At 41.8% G+C, this 15,777-nt stretch overlaps 1 long non-coding RNA gene across 1 annotated transcript; it reads right to left on the reverse strand.

Moving 5' to 3' along the window:
* Positions 1–11,674: 11,674 nt before the first annotated feature.
* LOC122702597 lies at positions 11,675–13,048 on the reverse strand. The gene is made up of 2 exons (XR_006343283.1): positions 12,839–13,048; positions 11,675–12,073 (listed from the first exon to the last, which is right to left on the reverse strand). It is a non-coding gene; the product is annotated as an uncharacterized LOC122702597 (long non-coding RNA).
* Positions 13,049–15,777: the final 2,729 nt, after the last annotated feature.

Raw genomic sequence — 15,777 nt, forward strand, 5'->3', positions numbered from 1 at the left:
AGCAAGCTGAGCACGGAAGAATTGATGCTTTTGAACTGTGGTGTTGGAGAAGACTCTTGAGAGTCCCTTGGACTGCAAGGAGATCCAACCAGTCCATCCTAAAGGAGATCAGTCTTGGGTGTTCATTAGAAGGACTGATGTTGAAGCTGAAACTCCAATACTTTGGCCACCTGATGTGAAGAGCTGACTCATTGGAAAAGACTCTGATGCTGGGAATGAGTGAGGGCAGGAGGAGAAAGGGACAATAGAGGATGAGATGGTTGAATGGCATCACCAATGCAATGGACATGAGTTTGGGTAAACTCCAGGAGTTGGTAATGGACAGGGAGGCCTGGTGTGCTGCAGTCCATGGGGTCGCAAAGAGTCGGACACGATTGAGCAACTGAACTGAACTGATGAAAATGCTAGGCGTCTGTGTGATTTGTATTATATTAAAGAGTCAGAAAAATGGAAAAAAAAGAGTCAGACATGACTGAGCTGAACTGAACTCTCCCAAACTAGAACTGAAGAACTAAATGAATGCAGTGAGAGCAAGGATGGAGCATCACGCCGACAAATGTCCTACTCAGGTCCACATCACATGGGGTAAGGAGGATTTGACTGTGAAGATGAGTGACTGAGGAGGTGGTGTTCCTCTGAGGACAACTGACTGACTCTTTAACTACATGTACACCACTGCACCCCGGCCTCATGTCGAGATGTCCCGAGCAGTGCCCCTGACTGGTTTTGGTTATGGATCACCCATATCACATCTTTATGCACAGTACTTCCAAGGAGACCTAAAGATCTCTTCTCTAGAGGGCCATGGGACAGAGGCAGTCATCTACATTAAGGCTGTCTCAACACAATCAATACAAAAACTCCCGGTGTATAGCAAAGCTGCCTGGAAGCATTACAACACCAACCATGAGGCTGACGACTGGTGTGTCCCCAGCAGAGAACCAAAAGACATGACGACATTCTGCAGTGCCTAGACACACTTGGGGCCCCTGGAAAATCCAGATGTGGCTTTTTATTAAATTTGGAAGGGGTGGTGTTCAGAGAAAAAAAAAAATTAAAGGAATATCACCTCTTAGAGCAGAACAATTTATCTTAGCTAATTAACACAAGAGGGTGGGGCACTTATAGCATGATGACCTTGGAGTTCAAGGTCACTGAGAAAGACTGTGTGTTCCTTTGATGCCACAAAGTGTCAGAATGTCTGAAATATGCATGCAGTGTTTCAGGTTGAAGTTTGAACAAACCCTTGAGGCCTTTGGGCTTCTACAATTTAAAATAATTTTATCAACTATCAACTCTCCCCACCCCAACTCCTCCCAAGTTTTGCTGTTTTGTCAGGTTTCATGAAGACATTATATCTAACTATATATGTTTTCACCCTTCCCTAAGCCAGAACACATAAGCTTCCAGAACACATGTTAACTAATCTAGACTGTATCCTCTTTGCAACAGGAGATCACTTTCATCTCTTTATTATTAGAGAGGAAATTGCTTTACTTAATCAGAAGGTAAGTTGGAGACCCAAAAGGAATCTTTAAACATTTTAGGAACATTTTTTGAGGTCATTTCAGTTCAGTTCAGTTACACAGTCGCGACCCCATGGACTGCAGCACGCCAGGCCTCCCTATCCATTGCCAGTTCCTGGAGTTTACTCAAACTCATGTCCATTGAGTCGGTGATGCCATCCAGCCATCTCATCCTCTGTCATCCCCTTCTCCTCCCGCCTTCAATCTTTCCTAGCATCAGGTTCTTTTCAAATGAGTCAGTTCTTTGCATCAGGTGGCCAAAGTATTGGAGTTTCAACTTTAGCATCAGTCCTTCCAATGTATATTCAGGACTGATTTCCTTTAGGATGGACTGGTTGGATCTCCTTGAAATCCAAGGGACTCTCAAGAGTCTTCTCTAACACCAGTTGAATCTAATTCAACCCCATTTGAGGATTTCAGCATCAAAAATATTGAATATTCACCATATAAAAACCTTGTAAGGGAAAATTCCTGCTTTACAGATGAAGACAATGACACTATGCTATTTATAGCATTACAGTGAATAAATGACAGAACTGGTATTTAAACCCAGGCTTTCTCTCCCTCCACTCCTCTCCTGTCCAGATGCTATCCCTGATGGTAACACCTGGCCAGAGGTCACCGACTTGACTCCCCAGAGGCCCAGAGAAGAGCGCAGAGATGACAATATGCATCAGTAGGTTTTAGTCCCATACGAAATCTCAGGACTATAGTTTACCTTTTCTGTTTTTCCCGAATTTTTCACTTGGCTAGAGGATAATTTGCCTCGGATCCTATTCTGCTATCTGGTGTGCAGTGAGCTTAGCAGAGCAGATTCTGTCTGCAGGTGAGGCCAGCCGTGAGTGGAGTAAATTCAGTTGAGGGGAGGCTGATAGCACCGCACTTGCCACAGACCTAGGCCACGTCTTTACCTCCTTCATTCTGGGTCCTGTGTCTCTTTCTTGGTTGAATTCGAATGCTGGAGTGGAAGAGAGCTATGCTCTGTATCTAGTTCCTCTGGAGCCCCACAGCTGTGGAATCTCGCTGGTTCGGCAGAATGGAGCTCCTGGCCTGAGCCTGACGGCCTTCAGCTCCAGACTGTCCTTTCTCTCCTGTGACAGTCCGTGTCTTGTGACCTGCGCTCTGGGTTCAGCTCCCAGTGAGCTGTGTGTGTCCCAGCTGGTGGCCGTGAGGTCCGCAGGGCCAGGATACCCCGCTGGACCTCATCACCAGCACCTAGCATCTAGAACAGTTACCGAGTCCAAGCTTGTACTGCTTACTGCAAGATGGGCCAGTAAATCGAGAGACAAGTTGTTGGGGCAAGAATAGCAACTTGACTTGGCAAGCCAGCAGATGGAGAAGATGGTGGGCTCGTGCCCCCAGAGAACCATCTTGCCTGAGTTAGAATTCATGCTTCTTTTATACTTAGAGAAAAAAAAAAAAGGACATAAAGTCAAACACTTCCCAGTACCCATCAGCCTCTGGAGGGGGTGTGCTAATTTCTTCCTCCTGCAGTCATTTCACAGGTGGGCATGGTCAGGATGCTAAACAATGGTATTTAGCTTAAAGCTCATTATCTGGGAGGCAGAGTTCCCAGAGATGGGATTCCATTATGCGGAATTTCAGCTTATGGGTAACATCCCTTTTAGTGATGAACTTGTAATAGAATACAAAGTTTTCCCCTATTACAGAATGTGCCCAATAAACACATTTTAGTGAAAGAATATAAAAGTTATATTTTATTCCCTTAAGTAGAAGTATAATTTTCTATTTGGGTATAGGTTTTAGAAGTGGCCCACCCATCAATAGTGAATCAGAAAGTGTTTGTTTCTGCTTCTCCTTAAGAGCACAAACAAGCAAAAGATGTGTTTTCTGGCCCCAAGGATCTTACAATTTTGTTGATACATATTTTAAAAATTTAATGCATAATCATTCATGAGAATATATGACAAATGCCAAATCAGTTGCACATATAGGAAGGCCTATAAATCATCAAAAGGAGGGTTGTCTCTGTTGTATAAGGGAGCTTTGAGATAAGTGGACTTTGAAGGATGGATAAGGTTCAAAGAGAGGAAGTGACGTGAAAATGATATTTAAATGAGCAGAGGTGTGGTCCAAAAAGGAACAGGATGCATTTAAGAACACAGAGTATGCTGGGCTGTTTAGAGAAAAAATGTAAATTAAGAAGCAATAAGAAATAAGGTTGAAAAGGTAAGAGACATCTAGATTATACAGAACTTTGAGTGTAGTTCTTAGAAATTTGGATCTCATTTTATAAGAAATAAGTATGTATAGGTATAACCTTTAAAAATTGTGAATCACTATATTTTGTACACTTATAATTTATATAACATTGTATAGCAACTATACTTTGATTAAAAAATAAATGACTAGGACTTCCCCAGTGATCCAGTGGTAAAGAACTCATCTGCCAGTGAAGTTTGATTCTTGGTCTGAGAAGATTCAGCATGCCTTGGGGCTACTCAGCCTGCCTGCCACAATTACTGAAGCCTGTGTGCCCTAGCAATAACCTCAGATACACAGCTGACACCACCCTTATGGCAGAAAGCGAAGAAGAACTAAAGAGCCTCTTGATGAAAGTGAGAGAGGAGAGTGAAAAAGCTGGCTTAAAGCTCAACATTCAAAAAATGAAGATCATGGCATCCAGTCCTATCACTTCATGGCAAGTAGATGGGGAGACAATGGAAACAGTGAGAGACTTTCTTTTCTTGGGCTCCAAAATCACTGCAGATGGTGACTGCAGCCATGAAATTAAAAGACACTTGCTCCTTGGAAGAAAAGCTATGACCAACCTAGACAGCACATTAAAAAGCAGAGACATTACTTGGCCAACAAAGGTCTGTTTAGTCAAAGCTATGGTTTTTCCAGTAATCATGTATGAATGTGAGAGTTGGACCATAAAGAAGGCTGAGCACCGAAGAACTGATGCTTTTAAACTGTGGTGCTGAAGAAGACTCTTGAAAGTCCCTTGGATTGTAAGGAGATCCAACCAGTCCATCCTAAAGGAAATCAGTCCTGAATATACACTGGAAGGACTGATGCTAAAGCTGAAACTCCAATGCTTTGGCCACCTGATGCAAAGAATTGACTCATTAGAAAAGACCCTGATGCTGGGAAAGATTGAAGGCAGGAGGAGAAGGGGATGACAGAGGATGAGATGGTTGGATGGCATCACCGACTCAATGAACCTGAGTTTGAGCAAGCTCTGGGAGATGGTGAAGGACGGTGAAGCCTTGTGTGCTACAGTTCATGGGGTCGGACTCGATTGAGCGACTGAACAACAATATGCCCTAGGCACATACGATAAGAGGAAGACACCGAAATAAGAAGCCCTTACACCGCAACTAGAGAGTAGCTTGCCACAACTAGAGAAAGCTGGAGTGCAACAATGAAGAACAGAAATAAGTTCAAATACAGCACAGTCAGAAATAAGAACAAATAAATAAATAACCCTTTTTAAATGAGTAAAAGAAAAAAAATAAGGTCTTCCCTGGTGGTCCAGTGGTTAAGACTCAGTGCTTCCAAAGCAGGGGACCTGGGTTTGGTCCCTGGACAGGGAACTAAGATACTGAATACCACATGACACAGTCAAACAAGAAAACAAAAACAAAAAGACATGTACATTAGTTAAAATTACTTTGTGTGTAATATAATAAATTCAAGCTAGTTTAAAAGATGAGAGGAATTTTTTTTTACAGAATTTGGAATATCTTGCACATAGTAATTACTTTGTATATAGCTTTTACATTGAATTGAAGTTTTAGAATAATATTCCTTTAAGATGAATGGGAAAATAAAGAGAAGAACAATAGATGTGATGAGAAGGAAAGAATGCTAGTGAGAACAGTTATTAGAGGACCTTGAGCTCAATAAAAGAGAATCTGGGGTCATCCTAATCCAATAATCTTTTGCTCCATGCCTCATTCTTTGGGCCTGACAGGCTCCTTTGTCCATGGGATTTCCCAGGGAAGAATACTGGAACAGGTTGCCATTTCTTCCTCCAGGGGATCTTCCCCACCCAGGGATTAAACCCAAGTCTCTTGTGTCCCTTGCATTGGCAGGTGGATTCTTTATCACTGAGCCGCCTAGGAAGCCTTTAGGATACCTTGATCATTCCCCAAAGTGATGCTTATGACACAGCAAACTGAATCTTCCTGGCTACTTTCTCTCTTCCTTTTCTGCAACCAGGGATAGAAAGTTTCCTGTTAAAGAAAACATTTTCATAAGAGGTAGTTTTTCTTTTCCTTTTCACTTTGTATTATCATCAGGCACACAAACTACTATAATCACATCTCCTGCACAAAGTGGGACAAAGTCAAGTAATGCTATTTCTTAAAATAATAATAATAATAATAAACAGGAGAAAGAACAATTCACTGTATGATAGATAGTCCTAAGTTTTTAGAGTTTACTTTTCTTCATTGTACATCTCAATCTTGTTTTATTTTGAGAATTAATTCAGAGGGCAAACTCCACTCAGCCTGTTAATATTCGAATAAGCAGCTGTGAAAGCAAGATTTGTTTTAAAAGCTGTGAGTATCTATGGCTGATTCATATCAATGTATGACAAAAAAATAAATAAATAAAAATTAAAAAAAATAATAATAATAAATAAAAGCTGTGAGTATAGTCCAGACAAAATCAACATTACTCCATTTGTTCAAAGAAGATTTAAAAAAAAAAAAAAGACAAGTTAAAAGGAACACTAAGATCAGAGAGGAAGGCATTCTGGGAAATGTAAATGAGCAAATATTCTCATATCGTTTTTTGTCTTTTAAGAAACAATTATGAACTTCTGTGACTTTATAGGAAGAAAAACTTAATGTAACATTAAACTGCAATTACTATTATTCCAACTTTATTTAGAATCTTTTCATGTACATTTATAAACCTTACATTGTAATAAGTAAGGTACACCCCTAATATGTTCTACTTTTGGCTTTTTCATTTTTGGTTTTATATAAATATGTCCATGTACTGATGTTAGCACACTTGTCACTCTAACATCCTATCGTGTTGACATAACCCCTACATACTTGGTAATTGGAGAGTGAGTGAGAGGGTGTTCATACCATTACAAGGCCTTTCTCCAACCGCAAATTGACTTCGTATGTGTAGAACAGCCAAGTGGAACAGTATAAACAAAGAGGAAGGAAAGTCATTATGTGAAGAACGTTATTATGATTGTTATTTTCAGGAATAAGTTCTCAGTAACTTATGTTTGTGAGGTTTTAATAAAAAAAAAAAAAACCAACAGAGGCAAGGTAATCATTCATTTCAACATGTTGGAGGAACAGGCTTAAGAGACTTGTGTGCCAGTTACTAAGTCATTGTCTACTAGGTGAAAATCACCCTTTCACACTCTGTGATGTTGGAGCTGAGACTGAAAACCACACTTCCATTTTGCCAGCAGATCCATGTCTGGCTCTGTCCATAGGGGCATTAGGGGAAGTCTTCAACACTGGAAGGAAGAAGGAATTTGTCTCTTCCTAATTGCTTCCTGGTGACTTCCTGTTTACTTCATGTGTGGCTTTTGTCTACTGTGTGTGACTTCCTGTCTTCTTCCTGGTGACTCCCTGTCTACTTCCTGTGTGACTTCTGTCTCCTGTGTGTGGATTCTTATCTTCTTCCTGGTGTATGTGTGTGTTTGCTCAGTATTACTCAGTCATGTCCGACTCTTTGAGACCCCATGGACTACAACCCACCAGGCCCCTCTGTCCATGGGATGTTACAGGTAAGAATACTGGAGTGGGTTGCCATTTCCTTCTCTAGGGGGTCTTCCTGACCCAGGGATCGAACCCAGGTCTCTTTCCCACTGTGCCACCTGGGAAGCCCTGAGACTTCCTGTCTGTGTGCTTGCTCCTGCTTCTCACCCTGACTGCCAGGGTTCCTTCCTGAAGTGTCTGAATCCAGATCAGAGCTTGGACTCAGAATTTTGAGAAAGGGCACAGACTGACTGCTGTCTGTTAACTGAGTGGGTGGAATGAGGCTGATCCTGTGATCATCGGGAACAAAGCTGGATACTAGAACCAACCACTACCACTGAGGTGAAAAGTCACTGCAGGGGAAAATTGTTAGAAAAGCAAGCAAAACTGAAGGATCAACTCCCTTCTCTCTATTTCTACCTTTCAGTCTCCTATCCTGCCTCCAATTGATAAAATCTAACGTGGCAAAGAAGATATATTTTTCTCAGAGTCTCAGCCCCATTTCACAGAGCAGCTCAAAGAAAAATTGATTTAGAGTTGAGAGACAACAGCTTACTAATTGGCACAAGTGCTATACTAAGTAAGAATGGCAAGGACTTCCCTGGTGGTCTGGTGGTTAAGACTCCGTGCTCCCAATGTCAACAGCCCAGGTTTGATCCCTGGTCAGGGAACTAGATCCCACATGCCACAACTAAAGACTCCCACGTACGGCAATGAAGATCGTAGGTCTCAAGGGCCACAACAAAGAGCTGGTGCAGTTAATTAAATGAATAAATAATTGTATTTTTAAAAGGGGATGGTGATAGGCCAGATCATGGCTTTCTTCCTATATTTAAAAGAGGGATGATGCTAGTATCTTTCATTAAGTATAAAGATTAAGGACAGGAGAAGGAGACGACAGGATGAGATGGTTGTATGGCATCACCAACTCAACGGACGAGTTTGAGCAAGCTCCGGGAGATGGTGATGGACAGGGAAGTCTGGAGTGCTGTAGTCCATGGGGTCACAAAGAGTCAGACACGGCTGAGCAACTGAACTACAACAACATGAGGACTACCAAGTAGTTCAGACGTAAAGCTAAGATTCATGGCTGGACTATTATCAGCCTTAACTGATGAATCCAAAACCAGTAATCTCTGAAGGTTTACTCGTTCAAGAAGGACTGGCAGTGAGACGACCCTGGTGCCAGGCATGTGTCATCCAGCTACGTGGATCAACTGAAGGGCATGTCCCTGTTTTCAGGTCCAAGAGCAACGTTAACATGTGGGGAGAAATTGGCAAGCTAATATAATTGGTTGTTATATATATATAGACACATAATTAACTTTGATTAAGATCCATTCAACTAGATGAAGTTGACTGCAGCATGCCAGGCCTCCCTGTCCATCACCAACCACTGGAGTTCACCCAAACTCAGGTTCATTGAGTCGGTGATGCCATTCAACCATCTCATCCTCTGTCGTCCCCTTCTCCTCCTGCCCTCACTCTTTCCCAACATCAGGGTCTTTTCAAATGAGTCAGCTCTTCGCATCAGGTGGCCAAAGTATTGGAGTTTCAGCTTCAACATCAGTCCTTCTAATGAACACCCAGGACTGATCTCCTTTAGGATGGACTGGTTGGATCTCCTTGCAGTCCAAGGGACTCTCAAGAGTCTTCTTCAACACCTCAGTTCAAAAGCATCAATTCTTCAGTGCTCAGCTATCTTTATAGTCCAACTCTCACATCCATACATGACCACTGGAAAAACCGTAGCCTTGACTAGACAGACCTTTGTTGGCAAAGTAATGTCTCTACTTTTTAATATGCTATCTAGGTTGGTCATAACTTTCCTTCCAAGGAGTAAGCGTCTTTTAATTTCCTGGCTGTAATCACCATCTGCAGTGATTTTGGAGCCCAGAAAAATAAAGTCAGCCACTGTTTCCACTGTTTCCCCATCTATTTGCCATGAAGTGATGGGACCGGATGCCATGATCTTAGTTTTCTGAATGTTGAATTTTAAGCCAACTTTTTCACTCTCCTCTTTCACTGTCATCGAGGCTCTTTAGTTCTTCTTTACTTTCTGCCAGAAGGGTGGTGTCATCTGCATATCTGAGGTTATTGATATTTCTCCCGGCAATCACGAGACCATTCAGGTATGACCTAAATCAAATCCCTTATGACTATACAGTGGGAGTGAGAAATAGATTTAAGGGACTAGATCTGATAGAGTGTCTGATGAACCATAGACGGAGATTCGTGACATTGTACAGGAGACAGGGATCAAGATTATCCCCAAGAAAAAGAAATGCAAAAAAGCAAAATGGCTGTCTGAGGAGGCCTTACAAATAGCTGTAAAAAGAAGAAAAGTGAAAAGCAAAGGAGAAAAGGAAAGATATTTCCATTTGAATGCAGAGTTCCAAAGAATAGCCAGGAGAGATAAGAAAGCCTTCCTCAGTGATCAATGCAAAGAAATAGAGGAAAACAATAGAATGGGAAAGACTAGAGATCTCTTCAAGAAAATTAGAGATACCAAGGGAACATTTCATGCAAAGATGGGCTCAATAAAGGACAGAAATGGTATGGACCTAACAGAAGCAGAAGATATTAAGAAGAGGCGGCAAGAACACACAGAAGAGCTGTACAAAAAAGATCTTCACGACCCAGATAATCACAAAGGTGTGATCACTCACACTCACCTAGAGCCGGACATCCTGGAATGTGAAGTCAGGTGGGCCTTAGGAAGTATCACCACGAACAAAGCTAGTGGAGGTGATGGAATTCCAGTTGAGCTATTTCAAATCCTAAAAGATGATGCTGTGAAAATGCTGCACTCAATATGCCAGCAAATACGGAAAACTCAGCAATGGCCACAGGACTGGAAAAAGTCAGTTTTCATTCCAATCCCGAAGAAAGGCAATGCCAAAGAATGCTCAGACTACAGCACAATTGCACTCATTTCACACACTAATAAAGTAATGCTCAAAATTCTCCAAGCCAGGCTTCAGCAATACATGAACCATGAACTTCCAGATGTTTAAGCTGGTTTTAGAAAAGGCAGAGGAACCAGAGATCAAATTGCCAACATCTGCTGGATCATCGAAAAAGCAAGAGAGTTCTAGAAAAACATCTATTTCTGCTTTATTGACTATGCCAAAGACTTTGACTGTGTGGATCACAATAAACTGGAAAATTCTGAAAGAGATGGGAATACCAGACCACCTGACCTGCCTCTTGAGAAACCTGTATGCAGGTCAGGAAGCAACAGTTAGAACTGGACATGGAACAGCAGACTGGTTCCAAATAGGAAAAGGAGTACATCAAGGCTGTATATTGTCACCCTATTTATTTAACCTATATGCAGAGTACATCATGAGAAACGATATTTTCATGGCTCCTCTTACTTAACTGTCTTGGCCCAAGATCAGCTAGCAACTTTCTCTTCCTCTTAACAATGTTAGCCTCAGCACACAGATGGGGACTAGCAAGTTACAATAGCTGAGAACTCTGCCTCTCTACATCCTCAGGCTGCATCCCAACTCCAGTTGGCATAAACAACAGAGGTGTGGGCAGATAGGAACCCATACCTCATCCACGTACATGCAGAGTCCCAGTCCATCTGCCAGAATGCCCAGTCTTTTCTAATCAGGACATTAACTTTAGACACAGGAAATTAGCTGACACAGTTCTGAAAGGTAAATTAATTTCTCAGTCTAGCCCTCCACCCTCTCAGAACAATGTCTCTGCTTCCTCTGTCCCTTGTGAAAACACCTCTCTCAAGAGCCACAAGTAAACAGGCTTTCATGTCAGGAATATCTTCTCTAATAATTTCTTTTTTTAAAATGTATTTATTTTTTAATTGGAGGATAATTGCTTTACAGTATTGTGTAATTGCAGTGTCTGGTTTCTTGGGTACCAACATTATTGCTATGTTGGATCTTATTTCATTATCTAGGGTGGTTCATTCCTCTGGCATCCTTATCATCTGTTCATATAATTTAGCTGTGTTCGGGTTCTCTCTGCTGGTGTGTTATCAGCCCCCCCTGTGTCTTTACTGCACTAGTTCTGTTCTGGACAACTCCCCCAATGTCTTGGGTTTCTCTGCAAACATTTATAGCACTAAGGCAGACTTTCAGAGGTACAGAGCATTCTTTTGTAACAATCTTTCTTTTCTCTTTTCTCCCTTTTATAAAAGTAGTTGCTATCAATTCATTCAAGGCTACTTTAAAGAGTTCTGTTGCCTCAGGAACTATAGTTGTGTTGTCAGGGTTAATTTTCATTGTTTCAAATATTTTTATTGAGGCTTTCTTCAGTAAATTTAGCTTGGTACAGTTGTACCTTTTCTGGCAAATATTCTATCACTTCTCATAGTTAGGAATATATTAATGTAACATATCTGCCTCATTATGCTACACTATGGCTGATCAATGTTTGCTCTAGTTCAGTATTTAAACAAGACAGATCCGGTTTCCTTATCCAGGCAGCAAAGCACCAATTTTATTATAATTTTTTTGTCTAATTTCATCTTGACCTTGGCAACATTTCCTAATGGCCCACTTGCTCAACTTTCTAGCGATTTAGAAAAAGAATTTAAAGAATGTTACAACGTTTGCTGGAAACAGTCATTGTTACCATCATTTGGAATTCTTTGCCACAGAGAAATCTGAAGCAAAGAGTAGATGACAAAAGGGACAGGATGTTGACAAGGGAATCCATGTTTCAGGGGGGATGCCACGGCTGGATGGTTCCCTGGGTGCCCCTCAACAAGAAGATTCCACGCCCTAGATCCACTGCTCTGCAGTGCTCCAGGGTGCTCCTCTGTGCTGATGGTGTGACACCATGGTGGAGCTACTCCTAAGCAAATACCTGCAAGGCAGCAGGACCAAATGAGGAAACACCAGTTGTTAGTTTAGGGTAATCTTAGGAGCCAAAGCAAACCTACTCTAATGTTTTTACTCCTTTAAAAGCAAACAAAAAAGCCCACGTGTGCTAGCACCCCTCTCGCCCCACGTCACTTCTCCTTACTCCAACCTCTGCTGCTAGACTGGCTTTGCTCCTGCTCTGACCAGCCTCGCACAGCCTCACCTGAGCCCCACACCTGTCACCGCCCCCTGCCCGGCCCCTCCCTTCGGAGGAAATCGTGACCGTCTCTGCACTCAGGCAACCTTGACCCGTGAGCGCGGCGGGGGCTGGGCACGCCATTAGACCAGGTGTGGGTAGGGGCCGGGACGAAGCCCTCCCCCCTCTGAACCCTGCACACAGCCCCACAGCGCATCCTTTCCAGGCTCCTGTGGTCCTCACGGGCCGGGCCGTGACCCCCAAGCTGGTTGCCTCCAGTGGGAGCTCTTCAGGAAACAGAAACAGAATCTTCTCCCAACCCAGAAATCCTCTCCACGTTGGTAGCAGAAAAAGAAAACATTGTTATTATTGAACAAGCCTCCAACTAGAATGCCAGGTGCCTCAGAGGCAATTGACCTGCTAAAAGAATGCAGAGACAGAAGGCATCTCCCTACCTCCCACTGCCAAGCAGAAAGAGCCCCCTCCCGGCGTGTTCTCAAGGTTAACACTAACTAGTCCTGCAGCGCTGTGACCTGACAGTAGCACTGGTCACACAGTTCACCCCAACTTTACCTGTAGCTGGGGTTATCCGGTGGAAAACCGACTTCTGTCCGTATGACAGCAGGTCGTTTTACAAACTGGGGCAAAGCACTCACCAAAGTGAGGCTCCTCCCTCCCCCCACCCCAGGAACTGGAAGGGAGGGAAACTTCCTCTTTTGTTTCCCCCCAGATTCCACCTTTATTTATTTCTTGGGTTGGCTGGCTTTTTAATTTTGCAAATGATTTTTTCTTACCTTTTTTGGAGACATTTTATTTCTTGAAGTAGAGGTGATAGGAAACCACTTCTTTTGATGCTTAAATTTCAAAAAGGTGGTTCTCAAAATGTTTTCCTTTTAAGAGATGTCTCTCAGGTTCTTGAGAAAGCATTCCTGAGTCAAAAAGCTTAAAAAAAATGCAAAAAAAGGCCAGCTAACAAAAGACTAATGTATTCAAAGGAATACATTTTAAAGAGTTGAGAAAGTACCTCCCCGTTTTCTAAATTAAATGCTCTGAGAAAAAGGAGAGGACGGAAATCCCTTAGCAGCAGGGAGAATTAACACTCTTAGTTACTGTTTGTCCTTGCATAGCCAAAGCAGTGGGGCTTCCTGTTGCCCAATGGGGCCATACAGACAGGTGGCTCAGCGGCAAAGAATCTGCCTGCAATGCAGGAGACCTGGGTTTGATCCCCGGGTCAGGAAGATCCCCTGGAGAAGGAAATGGCAACCCACTCCAGTGTTCTCGCCTGGGAAATCCCATGGACAGAGGAGACTTGTGGGCTACAGTCCAGGGGGTGGTAAAGAGTCGGACATGATTGAAGAGACTGAACACACACACACACACACACACACACAAACACAGACAAAGCAATAATGCATCTGTACTGGCTTTCCTTCCTTTCTCACCCACTGATTCCTGGGGCCACTTAAAAATCCACCTCCCTGGAAATCCTGCTTAGTGAGGAGCCCCAGGTAGGGTGCTGGTAACAAAGGCACTCTATAACAAAGCATCATAATTAAAATTAAAAGGCAAAAAATATAAGGGGGAGATATTTATTACATAAGAGAGAAATAATATTCTAATATACTAAAAAATGTGCAAATTAATAAAAATACTAAACCCTCCCACAAATTTAAATTAGAAACCTTTTCCTCATCAGTTATTAAACACTTTTAAAAGATAATATTCTACTTAATCAAATGTAAGATACATTCATTACATGGTGTACCATTATGTTATGAGTCATTGAGAAAGAAAAAATGCAACCTATTCAACTAGAACCCTATTTTTTTTCAATTTGATGTCTAATTTTATTTAATATAAAATAAAATGAGAGCCACAAACCTTGAATAAGAACGTCTGAAATGTGAATTTCTGATATTTTTGAGTCAGATTTGGAATTCAAATTTAGAGTCTCTCCTCTAGGATTTTAATTATTGCAAGATTTTCCTTAGTCTGAATGACAGTTTACATTATAATTTTCACATCCATAAGCACTGAGTCAACAAAACAAAACCAAAGGTAAATTAAACACTGACTACTACAATCCTTTAATGGACTGAGTACCAGCAATATACAAGTTTTGTTTTCATTTTTGTTACTTAATAAACTTATTTTTAGAATAGGCTTATATTTACAGAAAAATTGTGAAGATTGTACAGAGTTTTCATACACCCAGTACCCAATTCCCCCATTTTTAACATCATTCATTAGTCACACATGTTGTCACAATTAATGGGTCAATATTAACATACTATTAATTAATAATAGAAAACTAAGATCATGGCACCAAGTCCCATCACTTCATGGCAAATAGATGAGAAAACAGTGGAAACACTGACAGACTTTATTTTGGGGGGCTCCAAAATCACTGCAGTTAGTGACTGTAGCCATGAAATTAAAAGATGCTTGCTCCTTGGAAGAAAAGCTATGACCAACCTAGACAGCATATTAAAAAGCAAAGACATTACTTTGCCAACAAAGGTCCATCTAGTCAAAAGTTATCGTTTTTCCAGTAGTCAGGTATGGATGTGAGAGTTGGACTATAAAGAAAGCTGAGTGCCAAAGAATTGATGCTTTTGAACTGAGGTGTTGGAGAAGACTCTTGAGAGTCCCTTGGACTGCAAGGAGATCCAACCAGTCCATCCTAAAGGAAATCAGTCTTGAACATTCACTGGAAGGACTGATGCTGAAGCTGAAACTCCAATACTTTGGCCACCTGATGCGAAGAGCTGACTCATTAGAAAAGAACCTGATGCTGGGAAAGATTGAAGGCGGGAGGAGAAGGGGATGACAGAGGATGAGATGGTTGGATGGTATCACCGACTCAATGGACATGAGTCTGAGTAAATTCTGGGAGTTGGTGATGGACAGGGAGGTCTGGCATGCTGTAGGTCACAAAGAGTCAGACATGACTAAGTGACTGAACTGAACTGAATTAATAATATTTACCAAAATCCCAAACTGGATTCAGATTTTCTTATCTTTTTCATAACATCCCATTCTCTTCCAGGATCCCACCCAAGATACCACATTATATTTAGTTATCTTGTCTCCCAAGGTTCCTTTTTTCTATGACAGTTTCTCAGACTTTCCTTGTGTTGGAAGACATGGACAGTTTTAAAGTCAGGCATTGTTATAAAGTCTCTTGAGTGGGATTTGTCTGGCATTTTCCTCATTATAATTCTGGGCTTTTAGGTTTGAAGGAGGAAAGACATAAAAAATGAAGTTCCATTTCCATCACATCATATCAAAGGTAATGACCATAAATAAACTTACCATGGCTGATGTCGACTTTGATCACCCAGCTGAAGTAGCATCTGTCAGATTTCTCACTGTAAAGTCATTCTTTCCCCTTTGTCCACAGTGTCCTCTTTGGGAGGAAGTCACTTTTCTCAGCCCACACTTCAGGAGTGGGAGGTTATGCTCTACTTCCTAAAGGGTAGAGTGTCTACATTGAACACTTGGAATTCTTA

This window comes from Cervus elaphus, chromosome 11, assembly GCF_910594005.1.
Source record: "Cervus elaphus chromosome 11, mCerEla1.1, whole genome shotgun sequence".
In the NCBI taxonomy this organism is placed as follows: domain Eukaryota; kingdom Metazoa; phylum Chordata; class Mammalia; order Artiodactyla; family Cervidae; genus Cervus; species Cervus elaphus.